This window comes from Sinohyriopsis cumingii, chromosome 9 (genome assembly GCF_028554795.1).
Source record: "Sinohyriopsis cumingii isolate HCF-2022 chromosome 9, ASM2855479v2, whole genome shotgun sequence".
In the NCBI taxonomy this organism is placed as follows: Eukaryota; Metazoa; Mollusca; class Bivalvia; order Unionida; family Unionidae; genus Sinohyriopsis; species Sinohyriopsis cumingii.
Genome location: NC_142969.1, coordinates 74054717 through 74081251, shown reverse-complemented (window position 1 = coordinate 74081251; position 26535 = coordinate 74054717). Strand labels below are relative to the sequence as shown.

At 42.3% G+C, this 26535-nt stretch overlaps 1 protein-coding gene and 1 pseudogene across 3 annotated transcripts in view; one reads left to right on the top strand and one right to left on the bottom strand.

Moving 5' to 3' along the window:
• Positions 1–26535, bottom strand: part of LOC149792028 (uncharacterized) — a 147370-nt gene that overhangs the window by 83855 nt on the left and 36980 nt on the right. The gene's annotated exons all lie outside the window — the stretch shown is intronic.
• On the top strand, positions 147–24945 carry LOC149792029 (uncharacterized; annotated as a pseudogene). The gene is made up of 8 exons (XR_016423594.1): positions 147–716; positions 1095–1343; positions 21685–22431; positions 22601–22819; positions 23252–23452; positions 23747–24066; positions 24249–24397; positions 24719–24945. The product of XR_016423594.1 is annotated as an uncharacterized LOC149792029 (transcript).

The window sequence follows — 26535 nt, the reverse complement described above, 5'->3', positions numbered from 1 at the left end:
CAATACTAAATAATGTACCCGTTCTATTGCACTGAACAATCCAAACAACTGTTTTTCTTCTTAAAGGGGACCAAAACCCTGACCTGACAAAAAAAAATGTAAATCGAAGGATATTTAGTATTTTGTATATATAATCTATCCCGACTAATCTTTTCTTTGCATCTGCTGTATTGGTACGATGATTTCATAAAAAAAACTAGTCCTGTATTCCGAGATCGAAAGGAAAGAACCTGACTCGAATTTGTTATCTCCCTTCCATATAAACAGGATGTGACGTCATTTGAGACGATTAACTTGGAAACGTCATATTCAGTTTGTGCAGCGAAGTGTAAAGTATAAACAAGATGGTTCAGTGCGCAGCTCTAAATTGTGTCAACAACAGCAGTTCGGGACAGAAGATTAGTTTTTTCTCATTTCCAAAGGACCCTAAAAGGAGATCTGTATGGGCGATTAAATTAAAGAGAGAAGGCTTTATGCCAACTCAACACACCAGGTTGTGCCAGAGACACTTCGAGCCCGAGTGTTTCTCAAAAGACCCGAGACTCGCGCTAAGTATTGGGTTTGAACCAAAAAGTTTGCGTTTGAAACCTGATGCAGTGCCGACTCTTTTTGATTTTTCTACTCCAACAACACGACAGAAGACGGGAAGCACGCCGGCGAATCGTAGTCAACATAGGTCAGGGAGCAGAGCTATACAGAAGAGGAGGAAGCTTGAGGTAATGAGCATTTTTTTTTACTGCTTATCTGGCAGATCATAAAAAAACGGTCTGCCCACATCTATGCTGATGCTAGCAATGACTAAACGGCAATATGGCAATACATATCAATATCAATACAATGTGTCTTGCAATGAAAACATTAGGATCTGTGGTAGTCGACCATAAAGTCCATGACAACAGCTAGTGTACTTTAGTTTCAAGGTTAACGTCACATCAGTGGCAGGAATGTTTACATTTATTTTAAGATTGAATTTATACTTAAAAGGACTTAATTTATGCATTGTTCATTTGTCCATTGAAATTGTTGTGTCAGCCAAATATGGAGAGTAGTGGAAAAAAACTAAAAAAAAATTTATTTATTGTTTTCCTAATCAGATCATGGCTGAGATTACAGCTGAGGTCACCGACATGGAGTGTGTGGATCAGACCTTTACAAACGTGTTGCAGCCACAATATGGGGTGAGTGATGAAGCCAAAGCACCAACACCAGTCAGCTACCGTAAGGGCCAGGTCCACATGGAGACCCAGACAGACTCCTGTATCTCTTTGATAGGAAAGTGTATTCAACAAGATATACCACTGGAAAGATTTTCAGTTAGCACTCAAACATCATACAACTTAGTTGTAAGTATTTTAAGTTTATGTGTACTTTTAACACCAGTAATGATACTCTCCATTTCTTCACTGCATTCATCCGTCTATAACCTGTGTGTGTAAATGAACCTTCATCCGTATGGTAAACATTGTTTTTGATATAAAAATAACACAACTGGAATCAAATAACCATGTTTTTAAATTTGTGAATGCAGCCCACCTCATCTAAATACATGTATATACACTCATAGTCCTGTATTGTTATTTATTTTTAAATCCAGGAGTAACGCCATGCAAAACTACAGGCCAATTTTGATGTGCCCAGACCTAAGACCAGCACATGTGGAGTCCAGGTAGCACCAGATTGCAGATCATCTGCTGTGAGTAGTGAATGGGGATACCCTACGGACAATGGGAATTAGCATTAAAAACACCCTTGGGACACTCTACGGACAATGGAAATTTAACATGGCGAAAAATCGTGGGACACTCTACGGACAAGGGGAATTAACATGGGAATAAATCGTGGGACACTCTACGGACAAGGGGAATTTAACATGGGATTTTTTTTTTTAAAAATTTTTTTAAAAAAAGGGGTAGGCAATGGAAAGGCTATCTCTTTTCGAGAAATATGGGGGCCCTGAAAAGGGCCTTTGGGTTTTCTTCTGCTTCTAATTTCTTCTTTTCCTCCACCAACTTCTTATTTTATCTCCAACACTCTTTCTCTTCTTTTTTTTCTCCTCCTTCTCTTCCTCCTCTTCTTCTTTCTTCCTCTTTTCATTTTCTTCTTCTTTTTCAATTTTTTCGTTCCATGTTCTTATTCTTATCTTTTCCTCTTCATCCTCCTTCTCCTCCTTTATTTCCTTCATCACACCACTAATCTTGTCCTTTGCTTTTCTTAAGTTGTTAATTTCCATCTTTACACGATGGGGACTATAGGAATAATGGTCTTCAACCAGTCTTATTAGCATCTGTTCCATTATTCCTAAGTTGTCTAAAACGTCTTGCAAGGTTTGTATTTTGTCCATTTGGTTTGACGCCATCTTCTTTTTATTCTTTGCAGAATGGTTTGAACGACGAACGCTGTGGGTTGTTATAGTGAAAGCGCGAACGTGAAGGAAAACATCCCCCTAAAAAACATAAAATGGATCTTACCTAGATCATGACCGAACAACGCGCGGACGTGAAGGAAAACATCCCCCTACTTTTTTCATATAATAAAACCCTAACTATACTCTTCACATACGCTAAGAAACCCATAATCTACTATTCACACAAACATACCTCAGCTCTTACAAACACAAACACACAAACACACTAACACATACACTTCCACTATTCATAAAGAGTTAGTGTTTATTTTCACACTACTCTACCTACACACATTGGCAAATTAATAGTTATTTCTTTTCTAGAGTATTGGGTAGCCCTGAAAAGGGCTGTTTTTTAACTTCAGAGACCCCTGGTTAATGGTGGCACCTTCCGGGTCTGGCACCACAGACACAACGTCTACTCCAATCATTAGTCCAATTCACATGACTTGTTTGAAGAGCAGACGGGGGGTGAGTGGCTTCACTATCCCACTCCTCCGTTTGCGGAATAGTGAACACTTCTTCTTCCCTCTGTCTTCGTTGTGATTGTGGTTCAGCTACAGGCTGGCGAGATGTCCTTGCCTCAGGTGTCACCTTGCACACAGGGTTCATCATAGGGTGACACCTGATCTCTCTCTTTCTTTCATTCTCTTCTTTCATTTTTCTCTCCTCCTCCTCCTGTTCTATTCTCACTTCTTCCACAAGGGCCTCCGCAGTCAGCTCGTTCAGTAGGTATCTGGCATACTCCAGATGCATCTGAAGTTCCATCAATTTAGTCAGTCTGCTGCTCATTTTTTACTGTTGATCAATCAAAAAGGGTAGCTGGACTGCCGAACGAGTTTCAATTTATAGTGAAAGCGCGGACGTGATGGAAAACATCCCCCTAATAACATAAAATTGATCTTACCTAGATCATGACCCGAAACAACGCGCGGACCTAAAAGAAACACTCGCTCACTTTTTTTTATGCTACCCATCACTTCAATAGACTATCCACATACGCAAAGCAATCCAATCTAACCTAAAATATATACCTCTAACAGCCAAAAAAAACAAACATCATTTTAATCTACTATCCACACCAACCTATTTTATCACTTACAAACACAATCTCACAAACTCATACCCTCACATTTTTTAAGAAAGAGTTAGTGTTTATTTTCACACTACTCTACCTACACACATTGGCAAATCTATCGTTATTTCTTTTCTAGAGTATTGGGTAGCCCTGAAAAGGGCTGTTTTTTTGTTTTGCTATGGCATTCTTTTTTAGTTTCTAAGAATGCGATGTCCTCTGAGGATAGACTTTCTGGCGATAGGTCTGCTTCTTCGGAAAGAGAAGAAGAACTCTTTGGTGTCGATACGACAATCGACAAAGCCTCTGTCAGGTTCAGGTTGCTGCTGCTGCTGCTGTTGCTGTTGTTGCTGCTGTTGCTGCTGTCTCTGAAGTCTGTACTTCTCTGTCCATTCTTCTTTCTCCCTGTTCATTTCTTCTCTGAAGAGCTCTTCTATCAGGTCTTCAGTGATTTTTAACATTCTCACATTCTCTATTTCTTCTGGCTTCGGTATCAGACTGTGTCTGACCCTATGCAAATTCACGTAGGCTTCGTTGAGCTTAGCTAGTTTGGAGCACATCTTCTTAGGAGGATGAGTCGACAATGGATGGTTAGACTGGGAACAAACCGGTTCTTAAAGTCAAAGCGCGGACGTGAAGGAAAACATCCCCCACACCGTTTTTCGAGCCGCAACGTTCATGAGAGGGATAGTAAGAAATCAAAGAGCATCAATCCAACATTCTTATAGCTAAACAAAAGACAAAAGCATTTTTTCAAAACACATTTTTTATTCAAAAATCACTTAACACTAACCAACAACAACTCTAACATTTTTAACAATAATCCAGCATTATAACATCAAACAATTTTTTTCAAATCACAAACATTTTTTTCTCATTTTACAACCTACTTTAAACAGGGCTGACAACGTTGTGAATGAAATTGTGATTTCCACTGTTGGAAATCATTAGGCCATTGATGGACACTACGTTTCCTAGCTTGAGACAAAAGATAAGCATAATGGTCACAAAACCATCGATCTACTTTCACATCGTTTCTAGCAGAAGAACGAGGATCGAAATGAGTCACTAAATGTTCTAAGGAATAGCCCAGGCTGCGATGATGCAGAAAATACACACAGTACTGTCCACACACCAAGGAATCTGTGCCTTGTAATTTCACATTATTGAATTGGGTGGTTTGAGCATTTCTTCTCATAAAGTCGATGATATCGTCTTCCAAAGGGGGCAATCCGTACGAATCGAAATATTCCACACATCCTTCTTGAAGAAAGTAGACGGCTACCCAGTGGGTTCCTGGGAGATGACTGTCGTCCGTGTTGATCACGTAAGCTTGATGGTCTTTAGGTTTGCGATGAGGGAGTTCATCTTTAGCACAGACGACGGGATTCCAAGAAGCCGTATACGAACTGTGGTTCAAAAGGTAATAAAGTTCCCAGGTATCCATTGTTTTGTGTTTTCTTCTTCACAGGTAATAATAAGTCGTCAATTCGATCCTGACTTTTTGCTTGAAAATGTCTGACGAATAAACGGTTATTCGTTCTGTTTCCTCACTCTGATTCAGGAGAGCTTCGATACGATGGATCTCTTGAGTGGTTAATGGTGGACAAGAATGTTCACGCAAGTCTTTATACCACTGGTGCAACACGTCTTTGTTCGAGATGAGACTCCAAGCTTCGTCCAGATACTCGTCCAATTTTTCTTCTTGACTTAACATTAGGCATTTATCGTGTTGAATTTGACTGGGATGATCGTTTTGACATCCATAGCAATTTTTCTTGATCAATTCCGTCATTTTATCGACCAAGTGTTTGGCAAAACAGGAGACTAAATGGGCTTCTTGTTCTGGCCATCTCGACTTCATCATGACAACTTCTTCGTCTTTATCTTGAGATTCTTCTCCTTCCACGGTCTCCTTACATTCCATCTCCAAAGTTTCTCCACTAGGTAAAGAGGGATAACAGTCTTCCATGGCTTTCTAATAATCTAGAATGACTTCTCTCAAACTGTTGATTTCTATGGTATTATCGAATTCTGCATACAGGATGACGTTCACTGTCTGTTTCAGTGCTTCTGTAAACTGAAGTTCCACACGAATCTGGCCTGATTTTATAGGGTGGAAATGTCCCTCGTCGCTGCCCTGGTCTGGAGTGAAATCGAAAGCCCACAAAGCATAGCCTCCTGCATAATCGTCGTACGTAATGCCGTGACTGGTGTTGGTTCCTAACTGGCCCGTGGCTTCGTACAGGGACAAGTACGATCTCAAGTAATTCTTCTTGGCAAAGTCGGGTTCGAAAGGTCTGGTACACAAGGTCTTGCCATCGCGACTGACTTCGATCTTGGACACTTTGAAATGTTGAAAGTTGAAAGGATTTTTAGCGAAGGCTCCGTTGAAGGCTTCATTCTCGACTATACCAAGGATTAAACGCTTGGGTAACTGTCCTTGGAACAGATGATCTTCGATTATGGATTGATTGTTACGGGGAATGGTGAACATTTTCACTTCCACGCGTCGGATGGGATACTTGGCGGTCGTTCTGCTCAACGTTTGACTGATGTCATTTCCCACTTTAGGTAACACTTCCACGCGCCGTACGTAGAGTTTGGCCTCCTCGATTTTGCTTTTGGGATTGACATTCTTAGTAGCATCCTCATCAGCCAACAAATGGAAAGCGGCACTGCTACGATTCAGTCTCAGGCGAACATTCACTCCGTTTAGCAAATATTTCTCTTGCAACCACATGTCCAAATGCAAACGATTCATCAGTTCTAAACTCTCTCCATCTTTGATTTTGTTTCTTCGTTCTACAAATCCCTCATTGCTATCTTTTGCTTTGGGGTCTTCACTAAGACCTGTTTGATCAAATTCGCCCGCTTCGTCATCTACCCACAGCACACAGGCATTGAGATGACTTGTCTTGGCATCTATTCCGTACGTCAAGAGATTTTCCAGGTAGGCACGGTAAGGGTAAGTATGCATGCTGCTGCTGACCAGTTTGTTGTTCAAGTACAAGTCCACTGAGCTGAACAAGGAATGCATGAAATTGTTGACGGGAGCTACTTTCTCTTCGCCGCTTATAGGATCTCCTCCCTTATCTTGAACGTTGACTTTTAAGTACAAGTAACTGCTATTCAAATCGATGTAATCTTCGGGTTGTCCTTTGATTTCAAACTCGATGGGAGCGGAATCGGTCAGTGAGGAGACGGGATAAAATTCCACCCATTGGGATTCTTGCATGGTCATCATGGTGGGGGGCATGGCAAACAGATCCAGTTCCGTCTTGGAACAAGCACAAGACTCTCGGTGCATCATTTTTTCTGTGTTTCAATAATCGAAAACGTCTAAGTCTCGAACGGTTCTTCTTTTCTTGGCCTTTCTCGCTTGAAGTCTGGTGAAAGGGTGTTTTCTTCTTCGTCGTCTCTTTCTGCCTTGTCCTTGCTGAATGCTTGACTCGGTAGCGTGCAGGGCATTTATAGGTGTGTCTCGTCGGCCTAAAATGTCTTTGCCTGTTTGCAGCAAGACATTTTTGCCTGCCCTCATGAAGGCTTCTTTAGGGTTTTGTTTGTCGATGATGACATTTTGGAGAAATTCTTTGCCTTGTGTCAGTGCCGCATCTTTCAAGGCGTGCAATCCTCGTGTCACCATCGGTTTCAAGACTGGAGCCACCGAACGAAAGGCCGATTTTAACATGTCTCCTAAACCGTGTCCTCGCTGTCGAGCAACCCCTCGGTACACTGGATACATGACTTACTTACTTACGAGTCGTGAGAGAACCGTTTTCGAAAATGGAGTTTCACCGTGACTTTTCCTTTGGTGAATGGAATATTTTGTCCCAAATCTCCTTTTATAGTAATGTTGACCGTGTCCAAATACGACTTGTTGACCGGCAAATAGTGAGGATGGACAAATTCGCGGTGGACGTGGTAAGTGTTTCCACCTTCCTCGTCAGCGATTGTGGCAGAATCCACTTTGAAAGGAATGACACGCAGTAACGGCACGGAGGTGTGTCCCACCACGTTGTATTCCACCACATCGGAATACACAAAGATCAAATTCAGTCCTTGGTTCAGTTCTACCGGGGTATGAAAATACTGGCCAAAAGACTCGTTGCTGTAAATGACGACTTTTTCTTTTAGTGTTTGTTCTACTTTCTTCCTCATCTTTATGTTACCACCCAACATGTCAAACAATTCATCATTAAAATAGAAACCCATGATTTTTTCCCCCTCAGGAAATTTCATCAGGAAGCGACGAGCTGTTTTGTGGTATTCCAGGGTGACAGCTTTGGACTTGAAAGTCTTAAAAGCTTCCCCAAACACGCCATTAAACTTGGAGGCTATGGCGCTGACCAAATGTTGACCACTAAAATAATAGCCTGAGGGAATGAACATCTCATAGTCGGTCCACTTTGGATTGACTTTGTTTTGTTTTTTATGGGGATATTTGTTATTGTCATTCATCCACTTTTGCAATGGTTCGTCATAAACTTCCACCGTAAATTTACTTTGATCGTCAATGACATTGAGGACTTGGGTCGGGTGAATCATTTCTACCAAAGCCACTTCCCAATGGGCTTCATGATCTAAGGGGATGGCCTGAGGTAATTTGGCTGTGTAACAGCACAACGTGTTATTGGGAAACACCTCCATGGAACTGTCACTGGGTAAGGTTAAGTAAAATTGGTTTTGGTGACTCATAATTCCAGAGTTCTGTGGCTGTCCGAGGGGTTAGTGGACGTCAGAGGCGTGTCTCCGCCCAAAATGGGGTTCTGGTTGTGGTTGTTGGAGTGGTGACTGGCACTGGCACTGGACACAACGTTCCCGTTCGAGGAGAATTTCAGGGAGGGATTGGGAAGCAGGTAACCGATGCAACTGCTCAATAAAATGGTCCACAACTGTTTGTCTCCTTGTTGCAAACTCAAATTGGCGATGGCTGCCCCGATGACACAATACACCACGAAGATTTGGCAGAAAAAGACGATTTGCGTTTTAGGCACACGTTCTCCACACCACACCCACAAGGGTTGTTTTTGTAAATCTTGCACAGAAGAACTAGGGGAAGAAGGAGTGGTCGACGTAGCTGCGTCTGCTGCTGTGTGAAAGGGCATGATGGTCACTTCTTCTTTTTATAGTCGATGACTTGCGAAGCGTCGATCCAAGAATCGAAACTGGGTGGATATCCTTTCCAACGTACTTTGACTTCTTTGACACGTCGTTTGCCCACTTTACGGGTTCTGCGTTCGAGAATGCTTTCGATGTCGTACACGTCGTCTTCTTTTTTGGTGACACGTTGTAACTCGGGCAAATAAAACGTTCCTTTGAGTACTTCTCCGTTCATGTCTTCCAATTTATAGACGGCAGGATGACGGCCAAGCACTCGTCCAGTGACGCGAAACAATTCGGTCGTCCAGTTAGGTAAGTAACCTTTGTCGAAAGTGCGTTTGGTTTTGCCAATGCGCACCCAATCTCCTACGGTCAACTCTCCACTTTTCTTGGGGACAGCCCTCGTCGGGGACGTACCGAACAGGCGCTCAAACACCAGCACTTCGTTGTCGGGAGTCACGTCTTGCGGGGCACGTCCGATGCTTCGATGGTAAGATTGGTTGTACGCTTGCACCAGGTGCGGTAAGATGTCGATGTACTTCAGAGTGTGGTGATGCGTAAAATATTTCCACATGCGTTCTTTCAAAGTGCGTTGAAAACGTTCCACGATGCTGGCTTTGGTTTCGGGATTCTCGGTGGTAAAAAAATGAATGTCACGTTTCTTTAATTCTTTTTGGAAAGCTTGGTTCAGAAATTCGGTGCCTTTGTCCGTTTGCCATCGAAGAGGGTGACGACCGCTTTGTTTCAACACCCGTTGCAGGGCTCGCACTAACTCGCTGCTCGATTTGGAAGTCAAGGGCACGACCCAGGCAAATTTGGAAAAGACGTCGATGACACAAAACAAATATTTGTAGCCACGATTGTAGCTGGCCAAATGAGAGACATCGGCTAAATCGGCTTGCCATTGATGATCGATGCCTTCCACTAGGGTGCGACTTCTGGCAAACTTGCGTCGAATGGGTTTGTTTAAAGTGTAGGTAGCTTGTTCTTGTAACCATCGTTGCACTTGAGGTAAACGGAGACTTTTCAGTTGCGTTTTGGCAGCACGATACAATTTTTGAACTCCTGCGTAACCTGCAGGATGCGAGGGATCGTAGTAAATGCTGGCTAAGACTTTTTCCATTTTTTATTTTGTGTTGGTGTGTTAATAAGGCACCCACTCTTCGGTGATGCTACTTTGGGTGGGTCGAAAGGGTGGTTTGGAAACGGATTTACGTGTCCGATGGGCTACGGGAGTAGAAGTCGAAGGTAGTGGTGGTGGAGGTGGAGGTGGTAATGGAATGGCTTTGGTTTTCTTTTCTTTTTTCGCTTCTGGTTTCCCTTCTTTCTTTTTCACTTCTGTCGAAGGAGGCGTGGACATCATCTTTTTAACCCAAGCTTTCATTTCTTCTCGTTGGGGTGTGGGGGACGGGGTCAATAAGGATGCTGCAATCTTACTCGAAATGGGAGCTGCTGACGGTGTTTGAAACACTTCGCGCGTCTCTTCTTCCTCAGGTCTTTGTGGGGTAGCATCTCTGGTGACGGTTGGGGATGACAGTAGTGGTGGTGGTGGTAATGATGATGATGGTGCTGGACTTTTCATCAAGGTCTTAAAATCTTTCAGAGTGGGTAAAGCTGTTTCGTCTAAAGCTTTCTGGTGAAAGAGTTGCAGTCTTTGCAAGAGGTGACCGTACTTTTGCGATTTTTCTGTTTCGGACAAATCTTGGCGATCCATCAAGGATTGCAATTCGTGTTGTAACTGGGACATCTCGCTCAAATTGGGATTGGGAGGTAAATGCGGGGTGCGTTGTTCTTGCCACCGATGGTATTCCATCCATCGTTTGTAAGGCACTAAAGCTAGTTTTCGTCCTTCCATGGGGTTGTCAGGGGTCGATTCTGAGATCTTGGGACTTCCGAAGGCCTTTTTATCTTGCTCCCACCAGTCCTCCCAACATGGTTCCCAAGACTCCTTTCAGTATGGGGCCTAACAAGAGAGGTAAAATGCCTCCACGTTGGACCAACATCTTCTTTTTTTGACGAATGGGAATTTTCTTTTGAACCATTTTCCGAAGAACGTGACGATGTTTGCCTAAGCATTGTTTCTGATGTTTGGACAAAGGGATCGTGCCTTTCAAAACGTTCAAACAACATTCGCACACGGTATCGATGACCTCTTTGGAGGCCGTTTGAATGAGTTTTTTTTCGTAGGGGTGGAGAAGCTTTGGACAGGACAGATAACATGTCCCCATGTTTGGCTAAACGTGGTGGCAGTCCTCTCCTTTTCTTTCCTTGGGGTTTTCTGGAGGGTGACATCTTTGAGTCTTTAGGAGCACCTAAAAACACTGATACCCTACTCGGTCACAGGCCTTTTTTATACTGGAACGCGTCGCCATTGATTGTCTTTACGTCGTATCAGTTTGAGGACAGGCATGACACGTCGTGCAGGGGTACGTAACGGACTAAATCGAGCCAGTTCTTGCTTGGACAAATCCAGTAAACTTTGTAACACGCCCGATCTTTCATGGACTTTGATTTTGGGAGAAGGTACTTTGTGAGCAGCAGCCACTGCCGCTAAATTGGAAGGTCCTGCCACTGGGGAAGTTCTTTTGGGGGTCATCAACGGAGAAGTTCTTGGTGTGATCAACGTCTCCAAGTACTCTTCAGTTCCTGGTGACATCAACGGAGAAGTGGACAAACGTGAGGCTCCCGGAGACGCAGTCACCGCTGTGGCAGGTCGTGGTTTGCGAGTGTAAGGTTGCGTCCTGGCCGAAGTGCCTCTCTTGCGACTAGTTTTCTTCTGTGGACTTTTCTTTTTCTGAGGACTTTTTCTCTGTTTCTTTTTCTGGGGGCTTTTTTTCTTTTTCCGGGGTGGTGTTTGGTAAGAGGAGGGTCCTGCCACTGGAGAAGTTATTCTTCTTGGGGACCTGGTCTTTTTCTTTTTCTTCTTGGGGCTTCGTTGGACTTTTGTCTTGGGGATAACTTTGGGGGCATTAGGATCCCATCTTAAGAGTGAGCGAATGATGACCCCTCCTAGAGTACCGCTCCCTCCAGGTTTCAAAATGATTTGTTTTTTGGTTTGAGTGTCGATGCGGGGATCGGCCAGTTGGACCAAAGCGACTTTGTTTCGATCGAAAAAGCGTTGGGTTTGATGAGGAATCTGAATGATTCCTTGGAGTAATTGACGTGCCGTCACCGTGAACCATCGTAAGACTTCTTTGAGACTAGCTTCTAAGACACGAGCTCGTGTTTGTGGATCTTTTTCTCGACTGATGCCATACAAGGCACGAATCAATTTGACGGGAAGATGCGACTGAAGGGACGTCATGTTCACACTGTGTGAGACAGACGAAAAAGGGTCTGAGGTTTTTATAGATTTTTTTTTCATGGGGAGTGAAATGAAGTCGAGGACGGAGACGTGTACAGGACAGGCCCTCCGTCTTGGCACCAGTGGTGAAACAAATGGGTACGAAATCGCAAATCCTCGGGAGTCGTAGGTTTCAAATCGACGAGTAAATAGGCGTGTGGCGTTTGAGTGGCATCGTCGTACGCCTGAGTCAGCCAAGGCGTTCCTAACTGTTTGGCTAAGACTTGCACTTGCGATTTATCTCGAGGGCTTTTAAACAAGACCACGTAATGCGCATTGAGACTGATGGTGCGATGGGCTTTACTTTGTTGAAACAAATTTTGGGTGATGTAAACGACACTGGCATTACGGTGATGCCCTTTGCGCGTGAACCACAATTTAATTTCTTCTTCGTCTTCTCCTAACATGTCGTCGAAAATGACCAAATGGGTTTGACGGGAGTCAGAGACGATGCCGTCGTCTTCTTTAGGAATGCCTTCCACAAACACGATGGAATCTCCTTGACTTTCTCGCAAGAGACTGTACGCCGATTGCCACTCTTTGTAACACCACACGATCCGTTGAGGGGGCCGATCGATCAAATGATGTTTATGTTCGATCAAACGTTTGACGAATTCGGTTTTGCCTGAACCGCTAGGTCCAGCAATGAGCATGTTAAAGGGATGGCGAAGATACAAAGCCTCCCAACTGGCACGATCTAAGTGTTCGTCGATGACTTTGACAGTAGAGGAAGAGGGAGCAGAGACAGCAGAGGTAGCCATGGTGTGAGAAATGTCACTTGTGACACGAAAAACAAACAAGACAAGAGTTTATATACTTTTTCAGAACACGTTTATTGAATGTTTTTTTATCAAACATGAATACGAAAGACAAAAATACATAAAAGCCAAAGGCTTAAGTACAAGGATAAAAGGCACATGATAACTATGAACGTGGAATAAACACAAGTGTCTGTACAACAAACACATGTTTTGGGTAATGTTCTAACCAGTTCTACAGTAGGGGGTAAGGTCACACAAGTGTCCTCCCGAAAGGGTCTTTCAGGTCTGTCCACGACAGTCCTGTCCTGGGTGACGGGTTCTTCTGGCACCGTCACTAACACGGGTTGAAAAGTAACTTTTTTCCTTGAACAACTCTCGTGCATACTGGGCCACTTCTTGGGTCCAAGCCTCAAAACCCCATTCTTTCCAGGCACGGACATCTGTCCAATGGGGATGTAAGTCACAAGCTACACACACATCGTCATACACGTCTTGGGTAGCTAAAAGTTGACGAATCTTTTTTTCCTGTTGAGGTCGAGAAGTATCCAGATGAAACCGCAAGGCTTTGAGCAAAAGGAGTTTTTCGTGACCATTTAAGGCCATGGAGGTGGTAAGTACTGATCGTAAAGAATCCACAAAGAATCGGCTGGTAAACGAAATCCCAAAAAACAAGTCACTAAGACACACACCACTTGTCGTCCCAAATTGAACGGATACGGTTCTTGTAATAATTGATGGTAATGATCCACGGTTTGAATATGGTCATTGAGTTCCTTCCACGGAATCTGTTGAATGATATGTGACATAATCCGTGGCATGACAACTTGATTTTATAGTGTCTTTGTTTCGGAAGCAATAAAGGTAATTTCTAACCAAACACGTTCGTTCTCCAGTAGGGAATTTAAATGTTACATACTGTAACTGAAACGTCAGAGTTTGTCTAGATGTTTCGTGTTTTTCTAAGCAGATTCCATGTAACAAATGTTGGTAATCCTTTAACTCGTCTTCCTCAATACGTTGCAGTAAGTGAATCTCCAAGTAACCAAAATTACGAACGTCTAGCCCATCATCATTCATATACTGAAAGTATTCAACAAGGTCTGACCAGTGAAACAATTTCTGACGAATCAGTCCTCTTATACCATTCAGGTACCAGTGGTTAAAGATCTGGTGACGTAACGGATGCAATTGTTCTTTACGTTTTACTTGTATTTTGACCAGCTCTCGATAAATCCTTTCTCTCAACTCCTCAGGCAAACCCAAAATGTTCTCTTGTAAAGTATCCATAAGTATATACACTGTTTTTGGAATCGCTGGGTGGTGGCCAATAGCCTCGTTTAACTTTGTGCCTAATGTAATATCCACTCATAATCAGTCTTCTTGTACTTTGGAACATAGCATAATTTAAAAACGGATCAATCACTTTGAGTTTGCGTTTCACTTGTATTTTGATCAGTTCTCGGTAAATGCGTTCTCTCAACTCCACAGGCAAAGCACGAATGTTCTCTAGCAAAGTATCCATGAATAGGTCATACTAAATCCTCTTTGGTCTGACACAAGAAATGTACTCTTTGCACAAACATGGTTTTACTTCAGTGTCGAATTTAAATCGTTGAGTCACTAATTTGCACATTACAATTCGTTCAGAAGTTTCCTCTTTCACCAAGTTGACATTGTGTTCAAGATGTTGGTAATTCGTTAACTATTCCTCTGGAATTCGATGCAGTACGTTTACAATGATGTAGGTAGAATCGTCCATACCAAACCAATCCTTTTTAAAACTAGAGGATCGTTGATCAATGTCTGTCCGATGGAACACTTTCAATTGAATCAATCCTTGTATAGCCTTCAGGTACCAGTGGTTAAAGATCTGGTGACGTATCGGATGCAATTGTTCTTTACGTTTGACTTGTATTTTGACCAACTCTCGGTAAATGCGTTCTCTCAACTCCACAGGCAAAGCACGAATGTTCTCTTGTAAAGTATCCATGAACAGATTATTATGGTAAAAAGTTACTTCAATGTCTCGGTCCCACTAAAGGTAAGTAATGACAATTCGGTGACCATCGAGCATGTTCAACGTAGGCCAAATCTTGCGGTTCCCAGTGGTGAAGTGACACACCGCAACTGAAGCACTTGACTTTATCTCCTTCGCCCAAGTAGAAAAATCCGGCTCTGGCTAATTCTTCGGGGGTCGGTCCTCCCAGATACTTTGGCCATTTTCCTTTGAACGATTGAAGGCGATTTTCAAAGTCGCAGTATTCCGACAAACGCACAGGGAACGAATATTCGTCTTTCACAGGTTCGTTTCGATGAGGGTTGGGTGACAGGAACAGGAGTTTGCTCAGGGCTGGATGACATCCGTAGGGAGGTAAACGTGAAGGTCGACATTCCCCTTTAAACCCGGTAAAATGTCTAAGAGGACGAGCGGCATCGCTTTCGCATCTCTCAGGTTTGACACGCACAGCATCACTTTCCATGATAGGGGTAGTGAGAACAAAGTTCCCATGATGCTTTACGGCATCGCTCAGGTCACAAGGTACAGCATCGGTCCCATCGCAAGGCTCACAATCGCACTCGGCTGCAAACTCCGTTACGCAATTACAATGGTAACCACATGGACAATCGCAGTTTCCTTCCGGACATTTTCCGTCGCAATGCCTGGGTCTTATCCATCCAATATTAGTCACACTAGAGGAAGATACAACTTTTTTACAATCCCCAAACTGAAACGATGTCTTTTTCAAAGTATTCATCTTGTTCGCTCGGTCTTGGTAGTCCCAATGAACTATCAATCTTGTCTAGGGTTCCTTTTTATATACAGACCAATACCGACGTGACCGTACGGTAAGGTGAAGTGATTGGGAAGTCGCACTCGCTTCTGGTACACGATTTGATAGACTTTTTCCAAGGGTCGACTGACGATGTGGTGAGTGGGTAAACGTACAATCTTGTTCGGCTGCTAAGTGGTCACTTTAAAGTTTCCATCCTCTCCCGATTGCAAGGCTTCTTTCAATACCCCAAAGTTGACCACTCGACTGGTACGATAATTCAGAGTCAGTCCTTTCACTTTGCACGTCGTGTGCACTTCTCCTTGTTTGTCACGGTATTCGTAGCCGTAATTTTTGGGACCGCCACTGACGAAACTTAGAATCTTGTCGTCGGGATGCTCGTCTGTCCAGGCTCCTAAACGGTCTCCTTCGATGTTAGGGTGATGTTGAATCGGGTGATGGATGTAAATGCAACTGTCCGTGTCAAAGTACAGGACGCGTTCCCCTAACAGTTCTAAAGCTTCGTACAATTTTAAGCGAGCATGGGCTGTCACGTAAGCCGCAATGATGACATTTCCAAAAGGGTCGCCTTGTACAAAGTCCAGATCTTCTTCGTAATTGACCAAGATCAAATTCTCTCGAACGACGTCCACGTGTTTCATGTATTTGGTTTTGTCGTGAATCATCTGGAAGTAGCGGGAAGGTTCTGTCAAATATTCCGTCTTGGGTAAACACGGTCGTTGTGCCATTTTACCCCACAAGCAATTTAACATCACTTTGGCAAACGATCGCCTGCCTTCGTTTTTCTCGATGTGGTCTAAAGTGATGCCTTCTTGTTCGTAGTATTTCTCTTTGAATTTTATTTGGTCTTCGGGAGTGTGACACCAGGAAGGATAGCCGCTGGCTTCTTGCTTCAGTTTCAAAAAGGCATCCACGTAGTCGGCGAAAATGCCTTTCTGCGTGGGGTCACCCTTGTGGTATTGTTGTGTCTTGGGAAAGTGGCAAATTTCGTACACTTCTAACAGTTGGTATCCCATGTCCAGAGCTTTGAACAATTCTACGCTGACCCAGGTTCCCGTCAAGGCCCGTTCTTCCTGGCTGTGATGGCAAGGTTGGTCTTGGTTGCACGTTTCGGCACAAGTACGACACAAGGGAAACATCAGTTTGCCTTGACAATGGTGAGGTAAGACGGGATGGTATAGGTTCGTGGGAGGCAAAACTTTACACTTGATCAAGCCTTCGTATTGTCGAATGTTTTTCAGGTCGATGTGTTCCGTCAGCAATTGCGGGTGCCCTACGGGAAAGCGACAATATTTGCACACGTAGGGATACAGCGAACACACGTCCAAGTATTTGATTTCTTCTCATTTCTCTTCGTCGGCTTGGTACAGCAAACAGGTGGCATTGGTCCTTCCTCCGTACAAACTATCCCTCGGGTTCAGGGGGTCCATCAGCTTGTAACTTTCCACGAGGCGTTTAAACTCGGGATCGGTTTTCATACGGTGATCGTACTCGTGTTCCCACATTTCCACCACTTGGTATCCTTGCTGTTCTAACTTTAGGCGCCGCTGACAAGTGTCCTGGTACAAGTCTTCCATGGTTCGTTGCAAAAACTGATTTTTAGTGCCACGGTCAGGGTAACAAACAGGACATCCGTGAAATAAGCAACCGTTAAACTCGTACACGATCTTGGGGTTTTCTAAGTCTCAGCAATCGACCGAATACGTTCCGATGGTCTTTTCGCCCCCTCCGTTGCGAGCATGCTGAATCCACTTGTCTTCCTTGTCGCACAAGTAATGTAACCAACGTAGGGCTTTGACCGAGTATTGACGTTTGACAAAGTGGGTCGTTTGAGGACTGATGACAGCCACGGTCTTTTCAGGCATGAATCGTTGTCGACACACTAAGGAACACGCTTTGGCAATGGTGCAAGCTTCTTTCAAAGGATCGACCCCTCCGTGTTCCATGAACAGTTCTCGAAATTTTCCACAGCAACGCCGTAAAATGTCCACGTCGGAACGACAATACTTTAGCATTTCTTCCTGAAAGTCGAAAGGGTCCGAGGCGTGAATCTGGTACCAAGCGTAGAAAGCTTCTCGTTGTTCGGTACGCATGTTGTCGGGGTCGTAATAGTGAGCCTCTGGTAAATGGGGTAGAACGGCATGTTGATTGGCTTCCGTATTGAAAAAGTGTGGAAAGTACCCTTTAGCCATTTCTGTCATTCCAAACGTTTTAGGCATTCGACTCAAAGGCATGGCCAAATAGCTCATCGAATCTTTAAACTGTACTTGTCCCACTTGCATGAAAATGATTTTGGCTCCGTTCAAAGTCACTTTAGGACGTTCGGTGCCTTGTTCCGTATAGTACCTCAAAAGAAACTGTCCATCGTATCCGGAGAAATTGTGAGCCATCACCGTGGCATGACGATGACAATCTCCGTAACGTTCGATGTCCTCTTGGCTCCACGTCTTGTCGACGGGGTCTAAGACCCATTGGGCAAAATCGGCTAACGTGTTTGGTCCCCGAAAGATTTTTTCACGCCCTCCGGGAATCTTGCTACAGTGAGGGCAATGACTGAAGATAGGTTCTTGAATGCACTTCTCGCACGCTCGATGAGCCACGCAGAAATTAGGAATGTGAATGCCAGTCTCTTGCATGCATTCGAAATCGAAAAAGATGAAATTGCCTTTCTTCCTGTGACCGTCCTCTTTCTCTGGTGGGGGTTGGTATTTTTGCACGTAACATTGGTGTTCCAAGTCCACGATGTGGTGACAAATGTGACATTTTTTCTTTCCTCGACATACGTGTGCCTTGGTACTATTGGTACGTATGACTTGTTCACACGTAGGGCACAATCTCAGGAGTTGACAAGCGCATTTTTTCTGTGAACCTTGCGTCTTCAAATGTTGTTGGTAACAGGTAGGGCTGACAAACGTGCGCAGACAAGTGGAACAAGGCACTGGTTCTTCGCTCAGACAGGGTTGAGAGGCCAAACATCCTGTGCATTTCGATCCACAATGCTTGTGTTGCTCTCGATTGTTATAACCATGGTCACATTTCTCACAGTAATAACCGTATACTAGGAATCCGGTGATACTGGTAATGGTATCGAAATGGTCATCGTGATGATAAACATGAATGTATTTTCCGTCCTTAAAATCTTGGCCTCGAAACAATAGAGGCCCGCGCATTTCTTGAGGGTGCACTTTCAAGGTGTATCGTGGAGCTAGGACATCTTGCAATTTTTGCATCTCAGGAATGCCGCAGGGTGTGTCTTTGGGCAGTCCGGCTTGTTGTAACAGGAGTTCTGCTTCGTTTCGTTGTTTGGCTCGGTCGGAACGTTGAATAGTGTCCCAGGTTCTTTTCCATTCTACCGTGTCGTTCTTGTTGGCATAGGTTCGTCCCACCACGATGGCACGGGCTAAACACATCTGGTCATGAGGGTTGTTAATTCGGACGAGACTCGTTTTGGTGTTGCGAAGGTCGTCCACCAATAACATCTTTTTGCGTCCTGTCCCTTGAGGAGGAGAGACGTGGGTCATGTCCAGTGTGGCTTTACCATCGGTGATGTCAAACTGATCATTAGGTTGTTGTACGTGTTGAATCTTGTCCATGACTTTGGAAGCAGTCAATTTTGCAGGGGTGCTAAACTCGATCCAAACAGGGGATTTCAAACCGTCGTGTTGTATGGAAAGTCTCAAGCGATCGTCTTCTTTGGGTTGACATTGTCGCTTGAGTGCAGTGAGCAAAGAATCCCACACCTCGGTGATGAACACTTCTGCTTTCTCTAACGGCACTTCAGCCTTGAAATCTTTAAACTTCACCGTGTATTTGTAAGCCGTGGTTCTAAATTTTCTAGAGGAGCGCTTTTCCGTCTCTCGAATGGAATAGTACTTTTCAGGGTTGACAAAGGGTGGTGGACTTGGTTTAGAGGGTTCGGATTCTGGTTCACTCATGTCCTCTTCAAAATCACTGGCATGAATTTGTGCCAAGATTTCAGCCCTGGTACGAGGCGATAGATCACGTTTCTGCCTCTTACTTTCTTCTTCTTTCTTCTCGAATGAATGGGATCGTTTCATCTTGAAAGCAAAAAGTCAAATGACTCAAGTTCAAACACCATAAACTACTTTATAGTCATAGCAGACCAGCGTATATAAAAGGGTGTGTGTCTTGTCCTTTCACTATTCATTTCACTCTCAAGCCGAGCACAACGATGGAAGAGACTAACCAGATGGAACGTTTCGTCAGAGCTTTGCGAGGGGTCGTTAGAAAATTCTCTTCAGACCAGCCTACGGACTACTCTCCTTCCTTTAGAGATAAAAGTCAAGATACTTGCTATATCTGTCAGAAGAAAGGGCATTGGTCTTCAGAGTGTCCAGACCGTCAAAAAAGAACAAAAACAGGGACTAAAAAAGACAAAAGTCAAGATACCTGTTATTATTGTAAAGAAAAAGGACATTGGTCTCCAGATTGCCCAAAAAAGAAACAAGAGGAGTCAGAAGAAAAGAGGAATTCTTCAGAAGAAGAAAGGGATTCTTCAGAGGAAGAGAGGGATTCTTCTGAGGAAGAAGAGGAAGAAAAAAGACAATTCTATTTACAAGAGGCAAAGAAACAGGAGAAGAAGAAAAGAAGAAGGGAAGAAAATGAGGAAAAGACAGTGAAGAAATTTAAAAAACAGAGAGAGTAAACAAGGAGAAAGAAGAAGTCAATGAACTTTTTATTAAAGTGTTGTGTTGTGAATTGGATTGTAAAAAAATGGAGAAAAGAATAAATGAATGATAAAAGGTAAGTGTCTTTGAGTTGTGATTTTAAAATAAGAAGCTACACTCACGCACTCATACACAGACACGTACTATAAGGGTAAAATGGGTGGTTTTTTTCTGAGTTATTGGCAAATTGAAATTGTATTTCTTTTCGAGAAATGTGGGTGGCCCTGAAAAGGGCCTTTTTCTTCATGGTGAAGGGGTGAGTTTAAGCAATCAACTTTAACTGCCTTATGCCTTTGCCACGGCCAAGGCCTACTTCTGGATTGCGTAATGTTGATGATGATTGGGTTGAAATCACTAAGGGTGGTACGGTAGGCTTAGTCACAGGGTTGACGTGTTTAGCTCGGGAAGGTCGTATTCTCTTCGGTCGTGATAAAGAAGTCTGATACATTTGTTTCAGACTTCTTAACTCCGCTAAAATGTCCAACAGTACCGTGACCGTTTGATTTTCACCCTCTTGTTTCTTTGCTGCTACTTCTTCTTGCTGTTGTTGCTGTTGTTTTTTTCTTACCTCTTCTTCTTGTTGCTGTTGCTGTAGGAGAAAAGCCTGTTCCGCTTCCTTTTGTCGTTGTATAAATTTCTCCAATTCTTCTTTCTGTCTCTGTCTAAAATTCTCCACTTGCGGTAATGAAGAAGGTAACGAAGGTTCCGGAACAAATTCTTGCGAGGAGAGAAAATCCACAAAATCCCAATTCACCTCTTCTGAAAGTAAGTCCGAGTTCCCTTGGGCAGTCTCCCCTGCAGGTGCACCCCAATGGATCGTTTTCTGAGTTTCCGTCATGTTGAATCACTGTCGCATAGATTGACTGCACACAAGCGCTAGCGAATCTATATAGACTACGTGACGTCACAGACTGCACTCTTCGGATTGGATGCGGGCTGACTGAATTCTGTAACGCGTGTTCGGATTGGTGAATGAACTCAATCCGTTTCAATCCTTCCTGTCCCTATAAATAAGCGCCGTTCACTGCATTGATTCACCTATTCTCGGAGCCTCAACATGTGGACAGACGTTGAATCTTCAACCCTTGTGTCAACAATGATGTTCAGGACGGACATGCTCATGTATGTCCGATCCAAGTGGACCGTTGTCCACAGGACCAACAGCAGCCTGTGGATAAGAAGAGTCTATATAGAGAGACAAGGTTGCCTCAAGAGGACTCTGATGTATGGCCCTGCTGTAAGACGAAGTTTGAGGACAAGAAGATGTCGCAAATGCCCTTTATGTTAAGGGCATATTAACATAAACCAAAGGCCCTTTTCAGGGCCCCCATATTTCTCGAAAAGAGATAGCCTTTCCATTGCCTACCCCTTTTTTTAAAAAAATTTTTTAAAAAAAAAAAATCCCATGTTAAATTCCCCTTGTCCGTAGAGTGTCCCACGATTTATTCCCATGTTAATTCCCCTTGTCCGTAGAGTGTCCCACGATTTTTCGCCATGTTAAATTTCCATTGTCCGTAGAGTGTCCCAAGGGTGTTTTTAATGCTAATTCCCATTGTCCGTAGGGTATCCCCATTCACTACTGCTGTGCAGTGCAATCGCCATCATAGGACAAGGACCCAACCAGGCATCAACCCGAGCTCTGACGAAGAGGTGCCGCGTGTGGAAAGTTTATACGAAGCAGACTCTGGTGATGATCCCAGCTGGACTCCTGATGTAGCCGAGGACCATAATGAGGAATCAACAACAGACCCACACAAGGCTTTGAAATATATTGTATTTGAAATGTCTTTGATGGAACTGCTTGATGTTTGCCCCAAGTGTACAAAGACAAATTTGCAGCATCACAAGTTTAATATTGGAAGTTGTTTTTGCGTTAAGAGTTATTGTCTATGTGGCTTTCATAGAAGTTGGACAAGTCAACCACTGCATCATTCCATGCCATGTGGAAATTTAATTGTTGCAGCAGCAGTATTTTTAAGTGGCAACAGTCCAGCGAAGACTTTTAAATTTTTGAGTCATGCTGGAATTGTTGGGATGAGCATGAGCTCTTACAATACCATCCAGTCATGCTATATTGTGCCTGCAACATTGTCACTATGGGAATATAGACAGCAGCTCTACCTAGATGAGGTGCGGGCCACAAGACAGTCGTTGAAGCTGGGTGGAGATGCCAGGTGTTCCTCCCCAGGCCACACTGCCAAATATGGCAGTTATACTTTGATGGATGTCCAGACATCAAAAGTTGTGGATATCCAGCTTGTGCAGGTATGTGATTTTGTTATAAATTTTGTTCAATGAATTCTCTTGTTTAAACTCGTACATTATAAAAAAATTAGTGAGTACATAATCAGAGATATATGTACTGTATAATAGTGTTTTCTTCTTGGAAAGAATATTACTTACAACAAATACAAATCAGAATAGTATATTTCAGTGCAATGAGGTCAAGAATTCTTATGCCATGGAGTTGGAAGGATTGATACGCAGTCTTCAATTTATGCAGGAAGAGGGAATTTCTGTATCTGATCTGGTAACAGATCGCCATAGTCAGGTGAAGAAATACATGAGGACACAGCAGGAAGGGATCAACCACTGGTTTGATGTATGGCATATGGCAAAAGGTAAATATGTTCCAGAGATCTTCATGGGTTGTGTAATGTACTGAATTCTTTTTTCTCTCCAGAGTCTAAAAAGAATGTGGTAAACTGGTATGCACTGATTCAAGACATTATACATACTTTATTTGTTAATGCATTTAAATCATGCATAACAATCAAGTTTTGCATATTTAGTCTAAAGTTATAAGAGTATTTCCCCAGCAATAAGTACACAAATTTTCTAACAGGCTGCATTCAGTCATTTTAAATCCGTACAATTCTTTCATGGCATTCCATACATGTTTGCTCATTACAAGAATCATATAATCAAGCTCACCCCAAGTTGGTCATCTTCACTAAGCCGCTTTGCACATTTATAGGGAATTATAAGCATGTTTGTGATCATAACAGTGTTGTATCAGTTACACAGTAGTATTTTTCAGCTATGTTTATTTAATCTCTGTTTTTTTTAAGGAGTCTATTAAAAGCTGGAAGCAGTGGGGAAGAAAAAAGGTACAAATATTGTGTCACAGTGGGCATGGTCCATCAGCAACCACATGTATTGGTGTGCCGCTAGCAGCCAGGGCAATGGTGAGTTGGTGACACAGAAATGGACCAGCATCTTGAACCACATATCAGATGTCCATGAGGGTCATGGAGACTTGTTTCCCAAGTGTTTACACGACGATGTGACATGAAACTGGATCAAGTCAGGCTAGTTAATTTGTTGTACAATGTATTCATAATGTTAAATTTTAAATGAAGCAAACATATTACAGTTTAGAGCATATGAATAGCCTACTCATCACTCCTTGAAATGATGAGTATTTGATAACTCACAGCATATACTGATGTAATATTTTCTTTATTTTGTCAGTATGTTCTTAACAAACGCCATTTATTAAATCCTATTGAACTTTCATTTATTTAAATTAACACTGCTTTTATAATTTTTCACTTGGATGTAATAAAACAAACTTTTAAAGATATTGAAATACATTTTATTCTGCTGCATAGATCACACACACAGATTATACAATACTGGGGCAATCTATCTATTTATTATGCATCAATATCAGCAGACAGTATGCAATAAATTACTGACATTGTGCAATTTACATTTCTTTATAGGCAGCAAGGCTCATGGGGAGGTAGGAAAAATTGTCTGCGGAAGACTACTGCTCAAAGACATACAGAAGCTGTCACCTGCAGAACAGACATCTAGTCTAGAATCCTTCCACAACACCATCTGCTTTTTTGCCCCGAAATCAAGATATTACTTTTATGATCAGATGAAAGCAAGGTAAATAATCAAAGTTTCATGTTTTTATTGCAAGATCTAACATCCATTTTTGAAATATATGTATGAAGCTGACTCGTATAAAATTAAAAGTATTGAAATTATATAATTTAAAAGTGACAGGTATTGTACATCTGACTGAAAACATTATTTTCAGTTAAGGGTTATCATTTTTGTATTTCCAGACTCTGTCTCGCCGCATTACACTTCAATGAAAACTCATCAAGAGCTCCAGCTGTAGCCAAGGATGGGAAAGCACAGTATAAAATTTCTTTTCCCAAAGCTAGAAAGGGTGATCCAGTAGCAAAGCAAGTAAAGGTCAAACAGAATTATGGTAAGCAATTTAATACAGGTTAAATCATGTTGACATTTTTTATTAACAATTCTGAAAAATTGTCCATATAAAGCTGAATATTGACCAAACTGAAAATGAATAACTGCTCATCCTGTATACATACATAAACTAGTATCAGTTATTTTAATGTAAATTCAGTTTTTTCAAACATTATTTTGCTTTCAGCAAAAGAAGTAGAAATATTATAAATTGTACAAAGTATTTGGATCACTTTTCTTTTTGGACGAATTTTATTTTCCATATAAAAATGTACGACACTGTTAGCTGGCTGCATGATTATAATAAAACTCATACTTTCAGATTATGTCCAAAAACTGATGGAGGAGGTTGTAATGCGGTGAGAATTATACAGCACATATCGCAAGGCACATGAAGCTAGGGCCCGTGAAATGAACCATCCACCACCAGCTGTAGCCTCTTCATACAGAAAGAATTTGGTTCTAGATAAGGACTCAATAATTCAGGAACACTGTCAGCGTTTTAATAGCTGAAAGTGCAATCTGAATCAATAAAGTTTAGAACCTCAATAGCTTCTGATTTATTCTTTTGCTATTATACACATGTATTCACATATTTCTAGAAATGTCAGAAATTTTCATATTTGTCAGATGCGAGGATACTTGAATCCTGTGTAGGTTTCAGATGGGAAGGTCTTGCGAATTGTGCTCACTACACATGATGGTAATATCTTTCTATTTCTTCTACCAAGTATCTTCCACACCCAGCGTACAAATCGTCTATATGCTATGTGTCGGTAGACTCTGAAAGGACAAAATACAGTTTACTGAATAGTATAGTTATTACACATAATTTCACACCAATCCAATCACAGTATACATGGTATTTTAGTTTTTTAACATGTGTTTTGGTGCCTTGGAGGAGGTGGGGGTGTAAAGTGTTGTGTACTCTCTTTCTATCTATGTCTCACAAACACACATAAAATTCAGCTGAATTGGTCCTTAATTTGTCATTTTCATTCGCAGACCACCTTTCTGTTTTTAAATTGAACTTACCAAAGTGTGTGATTATAAAAATGTTCATAAAAAAGGATTATACACAGGTTTTCATTGTTCTTCAAAAAAGATTTTGTTGTTGTTGTTGCAGCAAGATTAATACTCACATGTGGATCTGGTTGTTCTCCCTTAATCTACCATTTTCTTGAATGTACTCATAAAATGACGTTTCTAAGACGTGTATGTTCAAACAGTTTGCAATGAATCCCTCGTGGTTTGTGATGCAGGTAGAGGAACATTCTTCAATTTTCTCTTCCAAGATAGACTGAGATTGGCAACAAATATTCTCTTCTTGGTTGGACATTGGCACACATTTACTACACAAGCACCTGTGTGTGAAAAAGGTTGAAATTATTAGAAAAGCTATTGCCTGTTTGATATTTGAAATGTCCATTTCTTGGAAGAACATGCAACCAATGACATATACAGGTCCAAATCAATAACTGTTGGATTAATCCAGGCTTTAGAAAATGAAAATCAATTTCCAGCCCTCAAAAAGACTGCAACAAAAAATTCTTCATGTGACTTAACAGAAAATTAAAAAAAAAGAGAAAAAAAAATAACAGAAAATGATTTTTTTAAAACGTGATCAGTACAAAATTCTAGCTCCCTACCCCATTTATTCCACGATTTGGCACTCATATTCAGTTTGATATTTAAAATTAAAAGTAGTTTATAAATGCTATTTGCAGATTTGTTCAGACTAAGATTACTTACCAATTTGCGTTTTCAAGCAACTGTGCTTCTTCTACACCAGGCCGACGATATTCCACTGGAGTCTCCAGATCATAGCCATTGTCAGACTCTGATGAGCCCTGTTCATCTTTGTCACACGAATCTATCTCTGGTTCATACATGTAAGGTTGGATGTTAATGGAATATTCTACTTCGGGAATATCATCCACATCACTGTCATCGCTGGCAGTCGCCATAATTTAAAAATTCAAACACAGCCAACTCCTAGAACGCTCGACTGATTTATCAACAATGCCGGTGTGTACACAGTGTCTCAAATGACGTCACATCCGCTATTTGTTCAGGGGGAGGGAAGCGCGTTGCTATGTTCAAGACGGATCGGGAAAGATGATCGGTTTTTATATAAAT